Source organism: Petromyzon marinus, unplaced genomic scaffold (assembly GCF_048934315.1).
Source record: "Petromyzon marinus isolate PM22_M1 ecotype Great Lakes invasive population unplaced genomic scaffold, UKy_Petmar_22M1.pri1.0 PM_Scaffold_441, whole genome shotgun sequence".
NCBI lineage: Eukaryota > Metazoa > Chordata > Hyperoartia > Petromyzontiformes > Petromyzontidae > Petromyzon > Petromyzon marinus.
The window spans coordinates 31,845-55,918 of NW_027423437.1; the positions used below are offsets into that span (position 1 = coordinate 31,845).

General features: G+C 52.2%; 1 protein-coding gene across 3 annotated transcripts in view; it reads right to left on the bottom strand.

Moving 5' to 3' along the window:
* Window positions 1-24,074, bottom strand: part of LOC116938391 (bifunctional 3'-5' exonuclease/ATP-dependent helicase WRN-like) — a 59,878-nt gene that overhangs the window by 24,489 nt on the left and 11,315 nt on the right. Inside the window, exon 1 of one of the 3 annotated variants that reach the window (XM_076064430.1) lies at window positions 15,680-17,830. The exons of the other annotated variants lie outside the window; for them this stretch is intronic. The gene's annotated coding sequence lies outside the window, so the exon portion shown is untranslated. Of the gene's footprint in view, window positions 1-15,679; window positions 17,831-24,074 lie in introns of those variants that run through there. 3 annotated transcript variants of the gene reach the window in all.

Below are 24,074 nucleotides of genomic sequence, written 5' to 3' on the forward strand. Positions count from 1 at the left end.
AGTGACTGACTGAGTGAGTGACTGAGTGACTGACTGACTGAGTGACTGAGTGAGTGACTGAGTGAGTGACTGAGTGAGTGAGTGAGTGAGTGACTGAGTGAGTGACTGAGTGAGTGACTGAGTGAGTGACTGAGTGAGTGACTGACTGACTGACTGAGTGACTGAGTGAGTGAGTGAGTGACTGAGTGGGTGAGTGACTGACTGAGTGACTGAGTGGGTGAGTGAGTGAGTGACTGAGTGGGTGAGTGACTGAGTGACTGAGTGGGTGAGTGAGTGAGTGAGTGGGTGAGTGACTGAGTGAGTGACTGAGTGGGTGAGTGACTGAGTGAGTGAGTGACTGAGTGACTGACTGAGTGACTGAGTGGGTGAGTGACTGAGTGAGTGACTGAGTGACTGACTGAGTGACTGAGTGAGTGACTGACTGAGTGACTGAGTGAGTGACTGAGTGACTGAGTGAGTGACTGAGTGGGTGAGTGAGTGACTGAGTGGGTGAGTGAGTTAGTGAGTGGGTGAGTGGGTGAGTGGGTGGGTGGGTGAGTGACTGAGTGAGTAAGTGGGTGAGTGAGTGGGTGAGTGAGTGAGTGGGTGAGTGAGTGAGTGGGTGAGTGAGTGAGTGAGTGGGTGAGTGAGTGGGTGAGTGACTGAGTGAGTGAGTGGGTGAGTGAGTGGGTGAGTGACTGAGTGAGTGAGTGGGTGAGTGACTGAGTGAGTAAGTGGGTGAGTGAGTGGGTGAGTGAGTGAGTGAGTGGGTGAGTGAGTGGGTGAGTGACTGAGTGGGTGACTGAGTGACTGAGTGAGTGACTGAGTGAGTGACTGAGTGACTGAGTGGGTGAGTGACTGAGTGAGTGAGTGACTGACTGAGTGAGTGACTGACTGAGTGACTGACTGAGTGACTGAGTGAGTGACTGACTGAGTGACTGACTGACTGACTGAGTGAGTGACTGACTGAGTGAGTGACTGAGTGACTGAGTGAGTGACTGGGTGAGTGAGTGAGTGAGTGACTGACTGACTGAGTGACTGAGTGAGTGACTGAGTGAGTGACTGACTGAGTGACTGAGTGAGTGACTGAGTGACTGACTCACTGAGTGACTGAGTGAGTGACTGAGTGACTGAGTGAGTGACTGAGTGACTGACTGAGTGAGTGAGTGCTACTCACCGCAGCAGGGTGAGCTGCTCCTCTATGCGAGAGGTGAGTGAGCTCACCACCAGAGACACACTTGGTGAGGGTGAGTGGGGTGGTGAGTGAGTGAGTGGGTGGGTGACTGAGTGAGTGACTGAGTGAGTGACTGAGTGAGTGAGTGGGTGAGTGACTGAGTGAGTGACTGAGTGGGTGAGTGACTGAGTGAGTGAGTGACTGACTGAGTGACTGAGTGAGTGACTGAGTGACTGAGTGAGTGACTGACTGAGTGACTGACTGAGTGAGTGACTGAGTGACTGACTGAGTGACTGGGTGAGTGACTGACTGAGTGACTGAGTGAGTGACTGAGTGACTGAGTGGGTGACTGAGTGACTGAGTGAGTGGGTGAGTGAGTGACTGAGTGGGTGAGTGACTGAGTGAGTGAGCGAGCGAGTGACTGAGTGACTGAGTGACTGAGTGAGTGAGTGACTGACTGAGTGACTGAGTGAGTGACTGAGTGACTGAGTGGGTGAGTGACTGAGTGAGTGAGTGACTGACTGAGTGACTGAGTGAGTGACTGAGTGACTGAGTGGGTGAGTGACTGAGTGAGTGAGTGACTGACTGAGTGACTGAGTGAGTGAGTGAGTGACTGAGTGACTGAGTGAGTGACTGAGTGAGTGACTGAGTGAGTGAGTGACTGACTGAGTGAGTGACTGAGTGAGTGACTGACTGAGTGAGTGAGTGCTACTCACCACAGCAGGGTGAGCTGCTCCTCTATGCGAGAGGTGAGTGAGCTCACCACCAGAGACACACTTGGTGAGGGTGAGTGGGGTGGTGAGTGAGTGAGTGACTGAGTGACTGAGTGACTGAGTGGGTGAGTGACTGAGTGAGTGAGTGAGTGACTGAGTGACTGAGTGAGTGACTGAGTGAGTGAGTGAGTGACTGAGTGGGTGAGTGACTGAGTGAGTGACTGAGTGACTGACTGAGTGACTGAGTGAGTGACTGACTGAGTGACTGAGTGAGTGACTGAGTGACTGAGTGAGTGACTGAGTGGGTGAGTGAGTGACTGAGTGGGTGAGTGAGTTAGTGAATGGGTGAGTGAGTGAGTGGGTGGGTGAGTGACTGAGTGAGTGAGTGAGTGACTGAGTGAGTGAGTGAGTGACTGAGTGAGTGAGTGAGTGACTGACTGAGTGACTGAGTGAGTGACTGAGTGACTGAGTGAGTGACTGACTGAGTGACTGACTGAGTGACTAACTGAGTGACTGACTGAGTGACTGAGTGAGTGAGTGACTGAGTGAGTGAGTGAGTGACTGACTGAGTGACTGACTGACTGAGTGACTGACTGAGTGACTGACTGAGTGACTGACTGAGTGACTGACTGAGTGACTGAGTGGGTGAGTGACTGAGTGAGTGAGTGAGTGACTGAGTGAGTGACTGAGTGACTGAGTGGGTGAGTGACTGAGTGAGTGAGCGAGCGAGTGACTGAGTGACTGAGTGACTGAGTGAGTGACTGACTCACTGAGTGACTGACTGAGTGACTGACTGAGTGACTGACTGAGTGACTGACTGAGTGACTGAGTGAGTGAGTGCTACTCACCACAGCAGGGTTAGCTGCTCCTCTATGCGAGAGGTGAGTGAGCTCACCACCAGAGACACACTTGGTGAGGGTGAGTGGGGTGGTGAGTGAGTGAGTGAGTGACTGAGTGACTGAGTGACTGACTGAGTGACTGAGTGAGTGACTGAGTGAGTGACTGAGTGAGTGAGTGACTGAGTGACTGACTGAGTGACTGAGTGAGTGACTGAGTGAGTGACTGAGTGAGTGACTGACTGAGTGACTGACTGAGTGACTGAGTGAGTGACTGAGTGAGTGAGTGAGTGACTGAGTGACTGACTGACTGAGTGACTGAGTGACTGAGTGAGTGACTGAGTGGGTGAGTGACTGAGTGAGTGAGCGAGCGAGTGACTGAGTGACTGAGTGACTGAGTGAGTGACTGACTCACTGAGTGACTGACTGACTGACTGAGTGAGTGACTGAGTGACTGACTGAGTGACTGAGTGACTGACTGAGTGAGTGACTGAGTGACTGAGTGACTGACTGACTGAGTGACTGACTGACTGACTGAGTGACTGACTGAGTGACTGACTGAGTGACTGACTGAGTGACTGACTGAGTGACTGAGTGAGTGACTGACTGAGTGACTGAGTGGGTGAGTGACTGGGTGAGTGACTGAGTGAGTGAGTGACTGAGTGACTGACTGACTGAGTGACTGAGTGATTGAGTGAGTGACTGAGTGAGTGAGTGAGTGACTGAGTGAGTGAGTGAGTGACTGAGTGACTGAGTGGGTGAGTGACTGAGTGAGTGACTGAGTGAGTGACTGAGTGACTGAGTGACTGAGTGAGTGACTGAGTGACTGAGTGACTGAGTGGGTGAGTGACTGAGTGAGTGAGTGACTGAGTGAGTGACTGAGTGACTGAGTGAGTGAGTGACTGAGTGAGTGACTGAGTGACTGACTGACTGAGTGAGTGACTGAGTGAGTGAGCGAGCGAGTGACTGAGTGACTGACTGAGTGACTGAGTGAGTGACTGACTGAGTGACTGACTGAGTGACTGAGTGAGTGACTGACTGAGTGACTGACTGAGTGACTGACTGTGTGACTGACTGAGTGACTGACTGAGTGACTGAGTGAGTGACTGAGTGAGTGAGTGCTACTCACCGCAGCAGGGTGAGCTGCTCCTCTATGCGAGAGGTGAGTGAGCTCACCACCAGAGACACACTTGGTGAGGGTGAGTGGGGTGGTGAGTGAGTGAATGACTGAGTGAGTGACTGAGTGGGTGAGTGACTGACTGACTGACTGAGTGACTGAGTGAGTGACTGAGTGGGGTGGTGAGTGAGTGAGTGACTGACTGAGTGGGTGAGTGACTGAGTGAGTGAGTGACTGAGTGAGTGGGTGAGTGAGTGAGTGAGTGACTGACTGAGTGAGTGAGTGGGTGAGTGACTGGGTGAGTGAGTGACTGAGTGAGTGAGTGGGTGGCTGAGTGAGTGGGTGAGTGGGTGAGTGGGTGAGTGGTGAGTGAGTGAGTGAGTGACTGAGTGAGTGAGTGAGTGACTGAGTGGGTGAGTGACTGACTGAGTGACTGAGTGGGTGAGTGAGTGAGTGACTGAGTGGGTGAGTGACTGAGTGACTGAGTGGGTGAGTGAGTGAGTGAGTGACTGAGTGACTGACTGACTGAGTGAGTGACTGAGTGAGTGAGCGAGCGAGTGACTGAGTGACTGACTGAGTGACTGAGTGAGTGACTGACTGAGTGACTGACTGAGTGACTGAGTGAGTGACTGACTGAGTGACTGACTGAGTGACTGACTGTGTGACTGACTGAGTGACTGACTGAGTGACTGAGTGAGTGACTGAGTGAGTGAGTGCTACTCACCGCAGCAGGGTGAGCTGCTCCTCTATGCGAGAGGTGAGTGAGCTCACCACCAGAGACACACTTGGTGAGGGTGAGTGGGGTGGTGAGTGAGTGAGTGGGTGACTGAGTGAGTGAGCGAGCGAGTGACTGAGTGAGTGACTGAGTGACTGAGTGGGTGAGTGACTGAGTGAGTGAGTGACTGACTGAGTGACTGACTGAGTGACTGAGTGAGTGACTGACTGAGTGACTGAGTGGGTGAGTGACTGGGTGAGTGACTGAGTGAGTGAGTGACTGAGTGACTGACTGACTGAGTGACTGAGTGATTGAGTGAGTGACTGAGTGAGTGAGTGAGTGACTGAGTGAGTGAGTGAGTGACTGAGTGACTGAGTGGGTGAGTGACTGAGTGAGTGACTGAGTGAGTGACTGAGTGACTGAGTGACTGAGTGAGTGACTGAGTGACTGAGTGAGTGACTGAGTGACTGAGTGGGTGAGTGACTGAGTGAGTGAGTGACTGAGTGAGTGACTGAGTGACTGAGTGAGTGAGTGACTGAGTGAGTGACTGAGTGACTGACTGACTGAGTGAGTGACTGAGTGAGTGACTGAGTGACTGAGTGAGTGAGTGACTGAGTGAGTGAGCGAGCGAGTGACTGAGTGAGTGACTGAGTGACTGAGTGGGTGAGTGACTGAGTGAGTGAGTGACTGACTGAGTGACTGACTGAGTGACTGAGTGAGTGACTGACTGAGTGACTGACTGAGTGACTGAGTGAGTGACTGACTGTGTGACTGACTGAGTGACTGAGTGAGTGACTGAGTGAGTGACTGAGTGAGTGACTGAGTGAGTGCTACTCACCGCAGCAGGGTGAGCTGCTCCTCTATGCGAGAGGTGAGTGAGCTCACCACCAGAGACACACTTGGTGAGGGTGAGTGGGGTGGTGAGTGAGTGAGTGACTGAGTGGGTGGGTGAGTGACTGAGTGAGTGACTGAGTGAGTGAGTGACTGACTGAGTGACTGAGTGGGTGAGTGACTGAGTGAGTGACTGAGTGAGTGACTGAGTGAGTGACTGAGTGACTGACTGAGTGACTGAGTGAGTGACTGAGTGAGTGAGTGGGTGAGTGACTGACTGAGTGAGCGAGCGAGTGACTGAGTGAGTGAGTGGGTGAGTGACTGAGTGAGTGACTGACTCACTGAGTGACTGAGTGAGTGACTGAGTGAGTGAGTGACTGACTGAGTGACTGAGTGACTGAGTGACTGAGTGACTGACTGAGTGACTGAGTGAGTGACTGAGTGAGTGACTGAGTGAGTGAGTGCTACTCACCGCAGCAGGGTGAGCTGCTCCTCTATGCGAGAGGTGAGTGAGCTCACCACCAGAGACACACTTGGTGAGGGTGAGTGGGGTGGTGAGTGAGTGAGTGGGTGAGTGAGTGAATGAGTGACTGAGTGAGTGACTGACTGAGTGACTGAGTGAGTGACTGAGTGGGTGAGTGACTGAGTGAGTGAGTGAGTGACTGAGTGAGTGAGTGACTGACTGACTGAGTGAGTGACTGACTGAGTGACTGAGTGAGTGACTGAGTGACTGAGTGGGTGAGTGACTGAGTGAGTGAGTGACTGACTGAGTGACTGACTGAGTGACTGACTGAGTGACTGACTGAGTGACTGAGTGACTGAGTGGGTGAGTAACTGACTGAGTGACTGACTGAGTGACTGACTGACTGACTGACTGAGTGAGTGACTGAGTGAGTGACTGACTGAGTGAGTGACTGAGTGACTGACTGACTGAGTGAGTGACTGAGTGAGTGACTGACTCACTGAGTGACTGACTGACTGACTGACTGAGTGACTGACTGACTGAGTGAGTGACTGAGTGACTGACTGACTGACTGAGTGACTGAGTGAGTGACTGAGTGAGTGACTGACTGAGTGACTGACTGACTGAGTGAGTGACTGACTGTGTGACTGACTGAGTGACTGAGTGAGTGGCTGACTGACTGACTGAGTGACTGACTGAGTGACTGAGTGAGTGACTGACTGAGTGAGTGACTGAGTGACTGACTGAGTGAGTGACTGACTGAGTGACTGAGTGAGTGACTGAGTGAGTGACTGACTGAGTGACTGACTGACTGACTGACTGAGTGAGTGACTGACTGAGTGACTGAGTGAGTGACTGAGTGACTGACTGAGTGAGTGACTGAGTGAGTGAGTGAGTGGGTGAGTGGGTGAGTGAGTGACTGAGTGAGTGAGTGACTGACTGAGTGACTGAGTGGGTGAGTGAGTGACTGAGTGAGTGACTGAGTGACTGACTGTGTGAGTGACTGAGTGACTGACTGAGTGACTGAGTGAGTGAGTGAGTGACTCACTGAGTGAGTGAGTGACTGAGTGAGTGAGTGACTGAGTGAGTGAGTGACTGAGTGAGTGAGTGGGTGAGTGAGTGGGTGAGTGACTGACTGAGTGACTGAGTGACTGAGTGAGTGACTGAGTGAGTGACTGAGTGAGTGACTGAGTGAGTGAGTGACTGAGTGAGTGAGTGAGTGACTGAGTGAGCGAGTGACTGAGTGAGTGAGTGGGTGACTGAGTGAGTGGGTGAGTGGGTGAGTGAGTGAGTGAGTGGGTGAGTGAGTGACTGACTGACTGACTGACTCACTGAGTGACTGAGTGAGTGACTGAGTGACTGACTGAGTGACTGAGTGAGTGACTGAGTGACTGAGTGAGTGAGTGAGTGCTACTCACCGCAGCAGGGTGAGCTGCTCCTCTATGCGAGAGGTGAGTGAGCTCACCACCAGAGACACACTTGGTGAGGGTGAGTGGGGTGGTGAGTGAGTGAGTGAGTGGGTGAGTGAGTGGGTGAGTGACTGAGTGGGTGAGTGACTGAGTGAGTGAGTGACTGAGTGACTGACTGAGTGAGTGAGTGAGTGGGTGAGTGACTGAGTGGGTGACTGACTGAGTGAGTGAGTGAGTGAGTGACTGACTCACTGAGTGACTGACTGAGTGACTGACTGAGTGACTGACTGACTGAGTGACTGAGTGAGTGACTGACTGAGTGACTGAGTGAGTGACTGAGTGAGTGACTGAGTGACTGACTGACTGAGTGACTGACTGACTGAGTGACTGAGTGAGTGACTGAGTGGGTGAGTGAGTGACTGAGTGGGTGAGTGACTGAGTGACTGAGTGGGTGAGTGGGGTGGTGAGTGAGTGAGTGGGTGAGTGACTGAGTGGGTGGGTGAGTGAGTGACTGAGTGACTGACTGAGTGACTGAGTGAGTGAGTGAGTGACTGAGTGACTGACTGACTGAGTGACTGAGTGAGTGACTGAGTGAGTGACTGACTGAGTGACTGACTGACTGACTGACTGAGTGAGTGACTGACTGACTGAGTGAGTGACTGACTGAGTGACTGAGTGAGTGACTGAGTGAGTGAGTGAGTGACTGAGTGAGTGAGTGACTGAGTGAGTGACTGAGTGAGTGACTGAGTGAGTGACTGACTGACTGAGTGACTGAGTGAGTGACTGAGTGACTGACTGAGTGACTGAGTGAGTGAGTGAGTGGGTGAGTGAGTGAGTGGGTGGGTGAGTGACTGAGTGAGTGGGTGAGTGAGTGACTGACTGTGTGACTGAGTGAGTGACTGAGTGAGTGAGTGACTGAGTGAGTGACTGAGTGAGTGAGTGCTACTCACCGCAGCAGGGTGAGCTGCTCCTCTATGCGAGAGGTGAGTGAGCTCACCACCAGAGACACACTTGGTGAGGGTGAGTGGGGTGGTGAGTGAGTGAGTGGGTGAGTGAGTGAGTGAGTGACTGAGTGAGTGACTGAGTGAGTGAGTGACTGGGTGAGTGAGTGGGTGAGTGAGTGGGTGAGTGGGTGAGTGGGTGGGTGAGTGAGTTGGTGAGTGAGTGAGTGGGTGGGTGAGTGAGTGAGCGAGCGAGTGACTGAGTGACTGAGTGAGTGACTGACTGACTGACTGAGTGACTGACTGAGTGAGTGACTGAGTGAGTGACTGAGTGAGTGCTACTCACCGCAGCAGGGTGAGCTGCTCCTCTATGCGAGAGGTGAGTGAGCTCACCACCAGAGACACACTTGGTGAGGGTGAGTGGGGTGGTGAGTGAGTGGGTGGGTGAGTGAGTGAGTGAGTGACTGAGTGGGTGAGTGACTGAGTGAGTGGGTGAGTGAGTGGGTGAGTGAGTGACTGACTGAGTGAGTGAGTGACTGAGTGAGTGAGTGAGTGACTGAGTGAGTGACTGACTGAGTGACTGAGTGACTGACTGACTGAGTGACTGACTGAGTGAGTGACTGAGTGAGTGACTGAGTGAGTGACTGACTGACTGAGTGACTGACTGACTGACTGAGTGACTGACTGAGTGAGTGACTGAGTGACTGACTGAGTGAGTGACTGAGTGACTGAGTGAGTGACTGACTGAGTGACTGAGTGAGTGAGTGACTGACTCACTGAGTGACTGACTGAGTGACTGAGTGACTGAGTGAGTGACTGAGTGAGTGACTGAGTGACTGACTGAGTGACTGACTGAGTGACTGACTGAGTGACTGACTGACTGAGTGACTGAGTGAGTGACTGAGTGAGTGACTGAGTGAGTGACTGGGTGAGTGACTGACTGAGTGACTGACTGAGTGACTGACTGAGTGACTGACTGACTGAGTGACTGAGTGAGTGACTGACTGAGTGACTGAGTGAGTGACTGAGTGAGTGACTGAGTGACTGAGTGAGTGACTGAGTGAGTGACTGAGTGACTGAGTGGGTGAGTGACTGAGTGAGTGACTGACTGAGTGACTGACTGAGTGACTGAGTGACTGAGTGAGTGACTGAGTGAGTGACTGACTGTGTGACTGACTGAGTGACTGACTGAGTGACTGAGTGAGTGAGTGAGTGACTGAGTGAGTGACTGACTGAGTGACTGACTGAGTGACTGAGTGACTGACTGAGTGACTGACTGAGTGACTGAGTGACTGACTGAGTGACTGACTGAGTGACTGAGTGAGTGACTGACTGAGTGAGTGACTGAGTGACTGACTGAGTGACTGAGTGAGTGAGTGACTGAGTGAGTGACTGAGTGAGTGACTGAGTGACTGAGTGAGTGACTGGGTGAGTGAGTGACTGAGTGAGTGACTGAGTGAGTGACTGAGTAACTGACTGAGTGACTGACTGAGTGACTGAGTGACTGACTGAGTGACTGACTGAGTGACTGAGTGAGTGACTGACTGAGTGAGTGACTGAGTGACTGACTGAGTGACTGACTGAGTGACTGAGTGAGTGAGTGACTGACTGAGTGACTGACTGAGTGAGTGACTGAGTGACTGAGTGAGTGAGTGACTGACTGAGTGACTGACTGAGTGAGTGACTGAGTGACTGAGTGACTGACTGAGTGACTGAGTGAGTGACTGAGTGAGTGAGCGAGCGAGTGACTGAGTGACTGAGTGAGTGACTGACTGAGTGAGTGACTGAGTGAGTGACTGACTGAGTGAGTGACTGAGTGACTGAGTGGGTGAGTGACTGAGTGAGTGAGTGACTGACTGAGTGACTGACTGAGTGACTGACTGAGTGAGTGAGTGACTGAGTGAGTGACTGACTGAGTGAGTGAGTGACTGAGTGAGTGACTGACTGAGTGACTGAGTGACTGAGTGAGTAACTGACTGACTGACTGAGTGAGTGACTGACTGAGTGACTGAGTGAGTGACTGAGTGAGTGACTGAGTGAGTGACTGAGTGAGTGAGTGCTACTCACCGCAGCAGGGTGAGCTGCTCCTCTATGCGAGAGGTGAGTGAGCTCACCACCAGAGACACACTTGGTGAGGGTGAGTGGGGTGGTGAGTGACTGAGTGACTGAGTGAGTGAGTGGGTGAGTGAGTGACTGAGTGAGTGAGTGAGTGACTGAGTGACTGAGTGGGTGAGTGACTGAGTGAGTGACTGAGTGACTGAGTGAGTGAGTGACTGAGTGACTGAGTGGGTGAGTGACTGAGTGAGTGACTGAGTGACTGAGTGAGTGACTGAGTGACTGAGTGAGTGACTGAGTGACTGAGTGGGTGAGTGACTGAGTGAGTGAGTGACTGAGTGAGTGAGTGAGTGACTGAGTGACTGAGTGACTGAGTGAGTGACTGAGTGACTGAGTGAGTGAGTGGGTGAGTGAGTGACTGAGTGAGTGAGTGAGTGACTGAGTGACTGAGTGGGTGAGTGACTGAGTGAGTGACTGAGTGACTGAGTGAGTGAGTGACTGAGTGACTGAGTGGGTGAGTGACTGAGTGAGTGACTGAGTGACTGAGTGAGTGACTGAGTGACTGAGTGAGTGACTGAGTGACTGAGTGGGTGAGTGACTGAGTGAGTGAGTGACTGAGTGAGTGAGTGAGTGACTGAGTGACTGAGTGACTGAGTGAGTGACTGAGTGACTGAGTGAGTGACTGAGTGACTGAGTGGGTGAGTGACTGAGTGAGTGACTGAGTGAGTGACTGAGTGACTGAGTGAGTGACTGACTGAGTGACTGACTGAGTGAGTGGGTGAGTGAGTGACTGAGTGAGTGACTGACTCACTGAGTGACTGACTGACTGACTGAGTGACTGAGTGGGTGAGTGACTGACTGAGTGACTGACTGAGTGACTGAGTGAGTGACTGAGTGACTGACTGAGTGACTGACTGAGTGACTGAGTGAGTGAGTGACTGAGTGAGTGACTGAGTGACTGACTGAGTGACTGAGTGAGTGACTGAGTGAGTGCTACTCACCGCAGCAGGGTGAGCTGCTCCTCTATGCGAGAGGTGAGTGAGCTCACCACCAGAGACACACTTGGTGAGGGTGAGTGGGGTGGTGAGTGACTGAGTGGGTGAGTGACTGAGTGAGTGAGCGAGCGAGTGACTGAGTGAGTGAGCGAGCGAGTGACTGAGTGAGTGACTGAGTGACTGAGTGACTGAGTGAGTGACTGAGTGACTGAGTGAGTGACTGAGTGACTGAGTGGGTGAGTGACTGAGTGAGTGAGTGACTGAGTGAGTGACTGAGTGGGTGAGTGACTGAGTGAGTGAGTGAGTGGGTGAGTGAGCGAGCGAGTGACTGAGTGAGTGACTGAGTGACTGAGTGACTGAGTGAGTGACTGAGTGACTGAGTGAGTGACTGAGTGACTGAGTGGGTGAGTGACTGAGTGAGTGAGTGACTGAGTGAGTGACTGAGTGAGTGACTGAGTGACTGAGTGACTGAGTGAGTGAGTGACTGAGTGAGTGACTGAGTGACTGAGTGAGTGAGTGACTGAGTGAGTGACTGACTGAGTGACTGACTGAGTGACTGACTGAGTGACTGACTGAGTGACTGACTGAGTGACTGACTGAGTGACTGACTGAGTGAGTGACTGAGTGAGTGAGTGAGTGACTGACTGACTGAGTGACTGAGTGAGTGACTGAGTGAGTGACTGAGTGAGTGACTGACTGAGTGAGTGACTGACTGAGTGACTGACTGACTGACTGAGTGAGTGACTGAGTGAGTGACTGAGTGACTGACTGAGTGACTGAGTGACTGAGTGAGTGACTGACTGAGTGACTGACTGAGTGAGTGACTGAGTGACTGACTGAGTGACTGAGTGACTGACTGAGTGACTGAGTGAGTGACTGACTGAGTGACTGACTGAGTGAGTGACTGAGTGACTGACTGAGTGACTGAGTGACTGAGTGAGTGACTGAGTGACTGACTGAGTGAGTGAGTGCTACTCACCGCAGCAGGGTGAGCTGCTCCTCTATGCGAGAGGTGAGTGAGCTCACCACCAGAGACACACTTGGTGAGGGTGAGTGGGGTGGTGAGTGAGTGAGTGAGTGACTGAGTGAGTGAGTGGGTGAGTGAGTGAGTGACTGAGTGGGTGAGTGACTGAGTGACTGAGTGGGTGAGTGACTGAGTGACTGAGTGACTGGGTGAGTGACTGAGTGAGTGACTGAGTGACTGACTGAGTGACTGACTGAGTGACTGAGTGAGTGAGTGAGTGACTGAGTGACTGAGTGAGTGACTGAGTAACTGACTGAGTGACTGACTGAGTGACTGAGTGAGTGACTGAGTGAGTGACTGACTGAGTGAGTGACTGAGTGAGTGACTGAGTGACTGAGTGAGTGAGTGACTGAGTGACTGAGTGGGTGAGTGAGTGAGTGAGTGGGTGAGTGACTGACTGAGTGAGTGACTGACTGACTGAGTGAGTGACTGACTGAGTGACTGAGTGAGTGACTGACTGACTGACTGAGTGACTGAGTGACTGAGTGAGTGAGTGAGTGACTGACTCACTGAGTGAGTGAGTGACTGACTGAGTGACTGAGTGAGTGACTGAGTGACTGAGTGAGTGACTGACTGAGTGACTGAGTGAGTGAGTGACTGAGTGAGTGACTGAGTGAGTGACTGAGTGAGTGACTGACTGAGTGACTGAGTGAGTGACTGAGTGACTGAGTGAGTGAGTGAGTGAGTGACTGACTCACTGAGTGACTGAGTGACTGAGTGAGTGACTGGGTGAGTGAGTGAGTGAGTGACTGAGTGACTGAGTGAGTGACTGAGTGAGTGAGTGAATGAGTGACTGACTCACTGAGTGACTGAGTGACTGAGTGAGTGACTGGGTGAGTGAGTGAGTGAGTGACTGAGTGACTGAGTGAGTGACTGAGTGAGTGAGTGAATGAGTGACTGAGTGACTGAGTGAGTGAGTGAGTGACTGAGTGACTGAGTGAGTGACTGACTGAGTGACTGACTGACTGACTGAGTGACTGAGTGACTGAGTGAGTGACTGACTCACTGAGTGACTGAGTGAGTGACTGAGTGAGTGCTACTCACCGCAGCAGGGTGAGCTGCTCCTCTATGCGAGAGGTGAGTGAGCTCACCACCAGAGACACACTTGGTGAGGGTGAGTGGGGTGGTGAGTGAGTGAGTGAGTGGGTGAGTGACTGAGTGAGTGAGTGACTGAGTGAGTGAGCGAGCGAGTGACTGAGTGAGTGAGTGGGTGAGTGAGTGACTGAGTGACTGAGTGAGTGACTGACTGAGTGAGTGACTGAGTGAGTGACTGACTGAGTGAGTGAGTGACTGACTGAGTGACTGAGTGAGTGAGCGAGCGAGTGACTGAGTGACTGACTGAGTGACTGAGTGAGTGACTGACTGAGTGACTGACTGTGTGACTGACTGAGTGACTGACTGAGTGACTGACTGAGTGAGTGACTGACTGAGTGACTGACTGACTGAGTGACTGACTGAGTGACTGAGTGAGTGACTGACTGAGTGACTGACTGTGTGACTGACTGAGTGACTGACTGAGTGACTGACTGAGTGAGTGACTGACTGAGTGACTGACTGACTGAGTGACTGAGTGAGTGACTGACTGAGTGACTGAGTGACTGACTGAGTGACTGACTCACTGAGTGACTGGGTGAGTGAGTGAGTGACTGACTGAGTGACTGAGTGAGTGACTGACTGAGTGACTGACTGACTGAGTGACTGAGTGAGTGACTGAGTGACTGAGTGACTGAGTGAGTGACTGAGTGAGTGAGTGAGTGACTGACTGAGTGACTGAGTGAGTGACTGACTGAGTGACTGACTGACTGACTGAGTGACTGACTGAGTGACTGACTGACTGACTGAGTGACTGAGTGACTGACTGAGTGACTGAGTGACTGAGTGAGTGACTGGGTGAGTGAGTGAGTGAGTGACTGAGTGACTGAGTGAGTGACTGAGTGAGTGAGTGAATGAGTGACTGACTCACTGAGTGACTGAGTGACTGAGTGAGTGACTGGGTGAGTGAGTGAGTGAGTGACTGAGTGACTGAGTGAGTGACTGAGTGAGTGAGTGAATGAGTGACTGAGTGACTGACTGAGTGACTGAGTGAGTGAGTGACTGAGTGAGTGACTGACTGAGTGACTGACTGACTGACTGAGTGACTGAGTGACTGAGTGAGTGACTGACTCACTGAGTGACTGAGTGAGTGACTGAGTGAGTGCTACTCACCGCAGCAGGGTGAGCTGCTCCTCTATGCGAGAGGTGAGTGAGCTCACCACCAGAGACACACTTGGTGAGGGTGAGTGGGGTGGTGAGTGAGTGAGTGAGTGGGTGAGTGACTGAGTGAGTGAGTGACTGAGTGAGTGAGTGAGTGACTGAGTGAGTGAGCGAGCGAGTGACTGAGTGAGTGAGTGGGTGAGTGAGTGACTGAGTGACTGAGTGAGTGACTGACTGAGTGAGTGACTGAGTGAGTGACTGACTGAGTGAGTGAGTGACTGACTGAGTGACTGAGTGAGTGAGCGAGCGAGTGACTGAGTGACTGACTGAGTGACTGAGTGAGTGACTGACTGAGTGACTGACTGTGTGACTGACTGAGTGACTGACTGAGTGACTGACTGAGTGAGTGACTGACTGAGTGACTGACTGACTGAGTGACTGACTGAGTGACTGAGTGAGTGACTGACTGAGTGACTGACTGTGTGACTGACTGAGTGACTGACTGAGTGACTGACTGAGTGAGTGACTGACTGAGTGACTGACTGACTGAGTGACTGAGTGAGTGACTGACTGAGTGACTGAGTGACTGACTGAGTGACTGACTCACTGAGTGACTGGGTGAGTGAGTGAGTGACTGACTGAGTGACTGAGTGAGTGACTGACTGAGTGACTGACTGACTGAGTGACTGAGTGAGTGACTGAGTGACTGAGTGACTGAGTGAGTGACTGAGTGAGTGAGTGAGTGACTGACTGAGTGACTGAGTGAGTGACTGACTGAGTGACTGACTGACTGACTGAGTGACTGACTGAGTGACTGACTGACTGACTGAGTGACTGAGTGACTGACTGAGTGACTGAGTGACTGAGTGAGTGATTGACTGAGTGAGTGACTGAGTGAGTGAGTGCTACTCACCGCAGCAGGGTGAGCTGCTCCTCTATGCGAGAGGTGAGTGAGCTCACCACCAGAGACACACTTGGTGAGGGTGAGTGGGGTGGTGAGTGAGTGGGTGGGTGAGTGAGTGACTGAGTGACTGGGTGAGTGAGTGGGTGAGTGAGTGGGTGAGTGGGTGAGTGGGTGGGTGAGTGAGTTGGTGAGTGAGTGAGTGGGTGGGTGAGTGAGTGAGCGAGCGAGTGACTGAGTGACTGAGTGAGTGACTGACTCACTGACTGAGTGACTGAGTGAGTGACTGAGTGAGTGACTGAGTGAGTGACTGAGTGAGTGAGTGCTACTCACCGCAGCAGGGTGAGTTGCTCCTCTATGCGAGAGGTGAGTGAGCTCACCACCAGAGACACACTTGGTGAGGGTGAGTGGGGTGGTGAGTGAGTGAGTGGGTGAGTGACTGAGTGAGTGACTGAGTGAGTGACTGAGTGACTGAGTGACTGAGTGAGTGACTGAGTGACTGAGTGAGTGACTGAGTGACTGAGTGAGTGAGTGACTGAGTGAGTGAGCGAGCGAGTGACTGAGTGAGTGAGCGAGCGAGTGACTGAGTGAGTGACTGAGTGACTGAGTGACTGAGTGAGTGACTGAGTGACTGAGTGAGTGACTGAGTGACTGAGTGGGTGAGTGACTGAGTGAGTGAGTGACTGAGTGAGTGACTGAGTGGGTGAGTGACTGAGTGAGTGAGTGAGTGGGTGAGTGAGCGAGCGAGTGACTGAGTGAGTGACTGAGTGACTGAGTGACTGAGTGAGTGACTGAGTGACTGAGTGAGTGACTGAGTGACTGAGTGGGTGAGTGACTGAGTGAGTGAGTGACTGAGTGAGTGACTGAGTGAGTGACTGAGTGACTGAGTGACTGAGTGAGTGAGTGACTGAGTGAGTGACTGAGTGACTGAGTGAGTGAGTGACTGAGTGAGTGACTGACTGAGTGACTGACTGAGTGACTGAGTGAGTGAGTGAGTGACTGAGTGACTGACTGACTGACTGAGTGAGTGAGTGAGTGACTGAGTGACTGACTGACTGACTGACTGAGTGACTGAGTGAGTGACTGAGTGAGTGACTGAGTGAGTGACTGAGTGAGTGAGTGCTACTCACCGCAGCAGGGTGAGCTGCTCCTCTATGCGAGAGGTGAGTGAGCTCACCACCAGAGACACACTTGGTGAGGGTGAGTGGGGTGGTGAGTGGGTGAGTGAGTGACTGAGTGGGTGAGTGGGTGAGTGAGTGGGTGAGTGACTGAGTGAGTGAGTGGGTGAGTGACTGAGTGGGTGAGTGAGTGGGTGAGTGACTGAGTGAGTGAGTGGGTGAGTGACTGAGTGGGTGAGTGACTGAGTGAGTGAGTGACTGAGTGAGTGACTGAGTGAGTGACTGAGTGACTGAGTGACTGAGTGAGTGAGTGACTGAGTGAGTGACTGAGTGAGTGACTGACTCACTGAGTGACTGACTGACTGACTGAGTGACTGAGTGAGTGACTGACTGAGTGACTGAGTGAGTGACTGAGTGAGTGACTGACTGAGTGAGTGACTGACTGAGTGAGCGAGCGAGTGACTGAGTGAGTGAGTGACTGAGTGAGTGACTGAGTGAGTGAGTGAGTGACTGAGTGACTGAGTGAGTGAGTGAGCGAGCGAGTGACTGAGTGACTGACTGAGTGACTGAGTGAGTGACTGACTGAGTGACTGAGTGACTGAGTGACTGAGTGAGTGACTGACTGAGTGAGTGACTGAGTGACTGACTGAGTGACTGAGTGAGTGAGTGACTGAGTGACTGAGTGACTGACTGAGTGACTGAGTGAGTGACTGACTGAGTGACTGACTGTGTGACTGACTGAGTGACTGACTGAGTGACTGACTGAGTGACTGAGTGAGTGACTGAGTGAGTGACTGAGTGAGTGAGTGAGTGACTGACTGAGTGACTGACTGAGTGACTAAGTGAGTGACTGAGTGAGTGAGTGACTGACTGACTGAGTGACTGACTGAGTGACTGACTCACTGAGTGACTGAGTGAGTGACTGACTGAGTGACTGAGTGACTGACTGAGTGACTGACTGAGTGACTGAGTGAGTGACTGACTGAGTGAGTGAGTGACTGAGTGAGTGACTGAGTGAGTGAGTGCTACTCACCGCAGCAGGGTGAGCTGCTCCTCTATGCGAGAGGTGAGTGAGCTCACCACCAGAGACACACTTGGTGAGGGTGAGTGGGGTGGTGAGTGAGTGAGTGGGTGAGTGAGTGGGTGAGTGAGTGACTGAGTGGGTGAGTGACTGAGTGAGTGACTGAGTGACTGACTGACTGAGTGACTGAGTGAGTGACTGAGTGGGTGAGTGAGTGAGTGGGTGAGTGGGTGAGTGGGTGGGTGAGTGAGTTGGTGAGTGAGTGAGTGGGTGAGTGAGTGAGTGACTGAGTGAGTGACTGAGTGAGTGAGTGACTGAGTGACTGAGTGACTGAGTGAGTGACTGACTGAGTGACTGAGTGAGTGACTGACTGACTGACTGAGTGAGTGAGTGAGTGCTACTCACCGCAGCAGGGTGAGCTGCTCCTCTATGCGAGAGGTGAGTGAGCTCACCACCAGCGACACACTTGGTGAGGGTGAGTGGGGTGGTGAGTGAGTGAGTGGGTGAGTGAGTGACTGAGTGACTGACTGAGTGAGTGACTGAGTGACTGAGTGACTGAGTGAGTGAGTGACTGAGTGAGTGACTGAGTGACTGAGTGAGTGAGTGACTGAGTGAGTGACTGACTGAGTGACTGACTGAGTGACTGACTGAGTGACTGAGTGAGTGACTGACTGAGTGACTGACTGAGTGACTGACTGAGTGACTGACTGAGTGAGTGACTGAGTGAGTGAGTGAGTGACTGACTGACTGAGTGACTGAGTGAGTGACTGAGTGAGTGACTGAGTGAGTGACTGACTGAGTGAGTGACTGACTGAGTGACTGACTGACTGACTGAGTGAGTGACTGAGTGAGTGACTGAGTGACTGACTGAGTGACTGAGTGACTGAGTGAGTGACTGACTGAGTGACTGACTGAGTGAGTGACTGAGTGACTGACTGAGTGACTGAGTGACTGAGTGAGTGACTGAGTGGGTGAGTGACTGAGTGAGTGAGTGACTGACTGAGTGAGTGACTGAGTGACTGAGTGGGTGAGTGACTGAGTGAGTGAGTGACTGAGTGAGTGACTGAGTGACTGACTGAGTGACTGAGTGAGTGACTGACTGAGTGACTGAGTGAGTGACTGAGTGACTGAGTGAGTGACTGAGTGAGTGACTGACTCACTGAGTGACTGAGTGGGGTGGTGAGTGAGTGACTGACTGAGTGACTGAGTGAGTGACTGACTGAGTGACTGAGTGAGTGACTGACTGAGTGACTGACTGACTGAGTGAGTGAGTGAGTGCTACTCACCGCAGCAGGGTGAGCTGCTCCTCTATGCGAGAGGTGAGTGAGCTCACCACCAGAGACACACTTGGTGAGGGTGAGTGGGGTGGTGAGTGAGTGACTGACTGAGTGGGTGAGTGGGTGAGTGAGTGGGGTGGTGAGTGAGTGAGTGGGTGGGTGAGTGAGTGGGTGAGTGGGTGAGTGAGTGAGTGGGTGAGTGGGTGAGTGGGTGAGTGAGTGGGTGAGTGAGTGACTGAGTGGGTGAGTGAGTGACTGAGTGAGTGAGTGGGTGAGTGACTGAGTGAGTGGGTGAGTGAGTGGGTGAGTGAGTGAGTGAGTGACTGAGTGAGTGACTGACTGACTGAGTGAGTGACTGAGTGAGTGACTGAGTGACTGACTGAGTGACTGAGTGACTGAGTGAGTGACTGACTCACTGAGTGACTGACTGAGTGAGTGAGTGACTGAGTGAGTGACTGAGTGAGTGACTGAGTGAGTGACTGAGTGACTGACTGAGTGACTGAGTGACTGAGTGAGTGACTGAGTGAGTGACTGAGTGAGTGACTGAGTGAGTGACTGAGTGAGTGACTGAGTGACTGAGTGAGTGCTACTCACCGCAGCAGGGTGAGCTGCTCCTCTATGCGAGAGGTGAGTGAGCTCACCACCAGAGACACACTTGGTGAGGGTGAGTGGGGTGGTGAGTGAGTGAGTGGGTGGGTGAGTGACTGAGTGAGTGACTGAGTGACTGAGTGACTGGGTGAGTGAGTGGGTGAGTGAGTGGGTGAGTGAGTGACTGAGTGGGTGAGTGAGTTGGTGAGTGAGTGAGTGGGTGGGTGAGTGAGTGACTGACTGAGTGACTGAGTGAGTGACTGACTGAGTGACTGACTGAGTGAGTGAGTGACTGAGTGAGTGACTGAGTGACTGACTGAGTGAGTGACTGAGTGAGTGACTGAGTGACTGAGTGAGTGACTGAGTGAGTGACTGAGTGAGTGACTGAGTGACTGAGTGAGTGAGTGACTGAGTGAGTGACTGAGTGACTGACTGAGTGAGTGACTGAGTGACTGAGTGAGTGACTGAGTGACTGACTGAGTGACTGAGTGAGTGACTGAGTGACTGAGTGACTGAGTGACTGAGTGAGTGACTGAGTGACTGACTGAGTGACTGAGTGAGTGACTGACTGAGTGAGTGACTGAGTGAGTGACTGAGTGAGTGAGTGACTGAGTGAGTGACTGAGTGACTGACTGAGTGACTGAGTGAGTGACTGACTGACTGAGTGACTGACTGAGTGACTGAGTGAGTGACTGAGTGAGTGACTGACTCACTGAGTGACTGACTGACTGACTGAGTGAGTGACTGACTGACTGACTGAGTGACTGAGTGACTGAGTGAGTGAGTGCTACTCACCGCAGCAGGGTGAGCTGCTCCTCTATGCGAGAGGTGAGTGAGCTCACCACCAGCGACACACTTGGTGAGGGTGAGTGGGGTGGTGAGTGAGTGAGTGGGTGAGTGACTGAGTGGGTGAGTGACTGACTGAGTGACTGAGTGAGTGAGTGAGTGGGTGAGTGAGTGACTGAGTGACTGAGTGAGTGACTGAGTGAGTGACTGAGTGAGTGAGTGACTGAGTGGGTGAGTGAGTGGGTGAGTGGGTGAGTGGGTGGGTGAGTGAGTTGGTGAGTGAGTGAGTGGGTGGGTGAGTGAGTGAGCGAGCGAGTGACTGAGTGACTGACTGAGTGACTGAGTGAGTGACTGAGTGAGTGACTGAGTGAGTGAGTGAGTGCTACTCACCGCAGCAGGGTGAGCTGCTCCTCTATGCGAGAGGTGAGTGAGCTCACCACCAGAGACACACTTGGTGAGGGTGAGTGGGGTGGTGAGTGAGTGAGTGGGTGAGTGAGTGAGTGAGTGACTGAGTGAGTGACTGACTCACTGAGTGACTGACTGACTGACTGGGTGAGTGAGTGACTGAGTGAGTGACTGACTGAGTGAGTGACTGAGTGAGTGACTGGGTGAGTGACTGAGTGAGTGAGTGAGTGACTGAGTGACTGAGTGAGTGACTGACTGAGTGAGTGACTGAGTGACTGAGTGACTGAGTGAGTGACTGACTGAGTGACTGAGTGAGTGACTGAGTGAGTGAGTGACTGAGTGACTGACTGAGTGACTGACTGAGTGACTGACTGAGTGACTGAGTGAGTGACTGAGTGAGTGACTGACTGAGTGAGTGAGTGAGCGAGCGAGTGACTGAGTGACTGACTGAGTGAGTGACTGAGTGAGTGACTGAGTGACTGACTGAGTGACTGACTGAGTGACTGAGTGACTGAGTGAGTGACTGAGTGACTGACTGAGTGACTGAGTGAGTGAGTGAGTGACTGAGTGGGGTGGTGAGTGAGTGAGTGACTGACTGAGTGGGTGAGTGACTGAGTGAGTGAGTGACTGAGTGAGTGGGTGAGTGAGTGAGTGAGTGACTGACTGAGTGAGTGAGTGGGTGAGTGAGTGGGTGAGTGACTGAGTGAGTGACTGACTCACTGAGTGACTGACTGACTGACTGAGTGACTGACTGAGTGAGTGACTGAGTGAGTGACTGACTGAGTGACTGACTGACTGAGTGAGTGACTGAGTGAGTGACTGACTCACTGAGTGAGTGACTGACTGACTGAGTGACTGAGTGAGTGACTGGGTGAGTGAGTGACTGAGTGAGTGACTGACTGAGTGACTGAGTGACTGACTGAGTGACTGAGTGGGTGAGTGACTGAGTGACTGAGTGAGTGACTGAGTGAGTGACTGAGTGACTGAGTGGGTGAGTGACTGAGTGAGTGAGTGACTGACTGAGTGACTGACTGAGTGACTGAGTGACTGACTGAGTGACTGAGTGAGTGAGTGACTGAGTGACTGACTGAGTGAGTGAGTGACTGACTGAGTGACTGACTGAGTGACTGAGTGAGTGAGTGACTGAGTGACTGACTGACTGAGTGAGTGACTGAGTGAGTGACTGAGTGAGTGACTGAGTGAGTGACTGAGTGACTGAGTGAGTGACTGAGTGAGTGACTGAGTGACTGAGTGAGTGAGTGACTGAGTGACTGAGTGAGTGACTGAGTGAGTGAGTGACTGAGTGAGTGACTGAGTGAGTGACTGACTGAGTGACTGAGTGAGTGACTGAGTGACTGAGTGAGTGACTGAGTGACTGACTGAGTGACTGAGTGAGTGACTGACTGAGTGACTGAGTGACTGACTGAGTGACTGACTGAGTGACTGAGTGACTGAGTGAGTGACTGACTGAGTGACTGAGTGACTGACTGAGTGAGTGACTGACTGACTGAGTGAGTGAGTGACTGACTGACTGAGTGACTGAGTGACTGAGTGAGTGACTGAGTGACTGACTGAGTGAGTGACTGACTGAGTGACTGACTGAGTGACTGACTGACTGACTGTGTGACTGACTGAGTGACTGACTGAGTGACTGACTGTGTGACTGACTGAGTGACTGAGTGAGTGACTGAGTGAGTGACTGAGTGAGTGACTGACTCACTGACTGAGTGACTGACTGACTGAGTGACTGAGTGAGTGACTGAGTGAGTGAGTGACTGAGTGAGTGACTGAGTGAGTGAGTGCTACTCACCGCAGCAGGGTGAGCTGCTCCTCTATGCGAGAGGTGAGTGAGCTCACCACCAGAGACACACTTGGTGAGGGTGAGTGGGATGGTGAGTGAGTGAGTGGGTGAGTGGGTGAGTGAGTGACTGACTGACTGAGTGACTGAGTGAGTGACTGACTGAGTGACTGAGTGAGTGACTGAGTGACTGACTGAGTGACTGAGTGACTGACTGAGTGACTGACTGAGTGACTGAGTGAGTGAGTGACTGAGTGACTGAGTGAGTGACTGACTGAGTGACTGAGTGAGTGAGTGAGTGACTGACTGACTGACTGACTGAGTGACTGACTGAGTGACTGACTGAGTGACTGACTGAGTGAGTGAGCGAGCGAGTGACTGAGTGAGTGACTGACTGAGTGAGTGACTGAGTGAGTGACTGACTCACTGAGTGACTGACTGACTGACTGAGTGAGTGACTGAGTGAGTGACTGACTGACTGAGTGACTGACTGAGTGACTGAGTGACTGACTGAGTGACTGAGTGAGTGACTGAGTGAGTGAGTGAGTGACTGAGTGACTGACTGAGTGACTGACTGAGTGACTGACTGACTGAGTGAGTGACTGACTGAGTGACTGACTGAGTGACTGACTGACTGAGTGACTGAGTGAGTGACTGAGTGACTGAGTGAGTGACTGGGTGAGTGAGTGACTGACTGAGTGACTGAGTGAGTGAGTGAGTGACTGAGTGACTGACTGAGTGACTGACTGAGTGACTGACTGACTGAGTGAGTGACTGACTGAGTGACTGACTGAGTGACTGACTGAGTGACTGAGTAAGTGACTGAGTGACTGAGTGAGTGACTGAGTGACTGACTGAGTGACTGAGTGAGTGACTGACTGAGTGACTGGGTGAGTGACTGAGTGAGTGACTGACTGAGTGACTGAGTGAGTGACTGACTGACTGAGTGACTGATTGTGTGACTGACTGACTGAGTGACTGAGTGAGTGACTGAGTGACTGACTGGGTGAGTGACTGACTGAGTGACTGAGTGAGTGAGTGAGTGACTGACTGAGTGAGTGACTGGGTGAGTGAGTGACTGAGTGGGTTAGTGACTGAGTGACTGAGTGGGTGAGTGACTGAGTGAGTGAGTGACTGAGTGAGTGAGTGACTGACTGAGTGAGTGACTGACTGAGTGACTGACTGAGTGACTGACTGAGTGACTGAGTGAGTGACTGACTGAGTGACTGACTGAGTGACTGAGTGAGTGACTGACTGACTGAGTGAGTGAGTGAGTGACTGACTCACTGAGTGACTGACTGAGTGACTGAGTGAGTGACTGAGTGACTGACTGTGTGACTGACTGAGTGACTGAGTGAGTGACTGAGTGAGTGACTGAGTGAGTGAGTGAGTGACTGAGTGACTGAGTGAGTGACTGAGTGAGTGACTGACTGAGTGACTGAGTGAGTGACTGACTGAGTGACTGACTGTGTGACTGACTGACTGAGTGAGTGACTGAGTGACTGAGTGAGTGACTGAGTGAGTGAGTGAGTGACTGGGTGAGTGACTGACTGAGTGACTGAGTGACTGACTGAGTGAGTGACTGACTGAGTGACTGAGTGAGTGACTGACTGAGTGACTGACTGAGTGACTGAGTGACTGACTGTGTGACTGACTGAGTGAGTGACTGAGTGAGTGACTGAGTGAGTGAGTGAGTGAGTGACTGAGTGACTGACTGAGTGACTGACTGACTGAG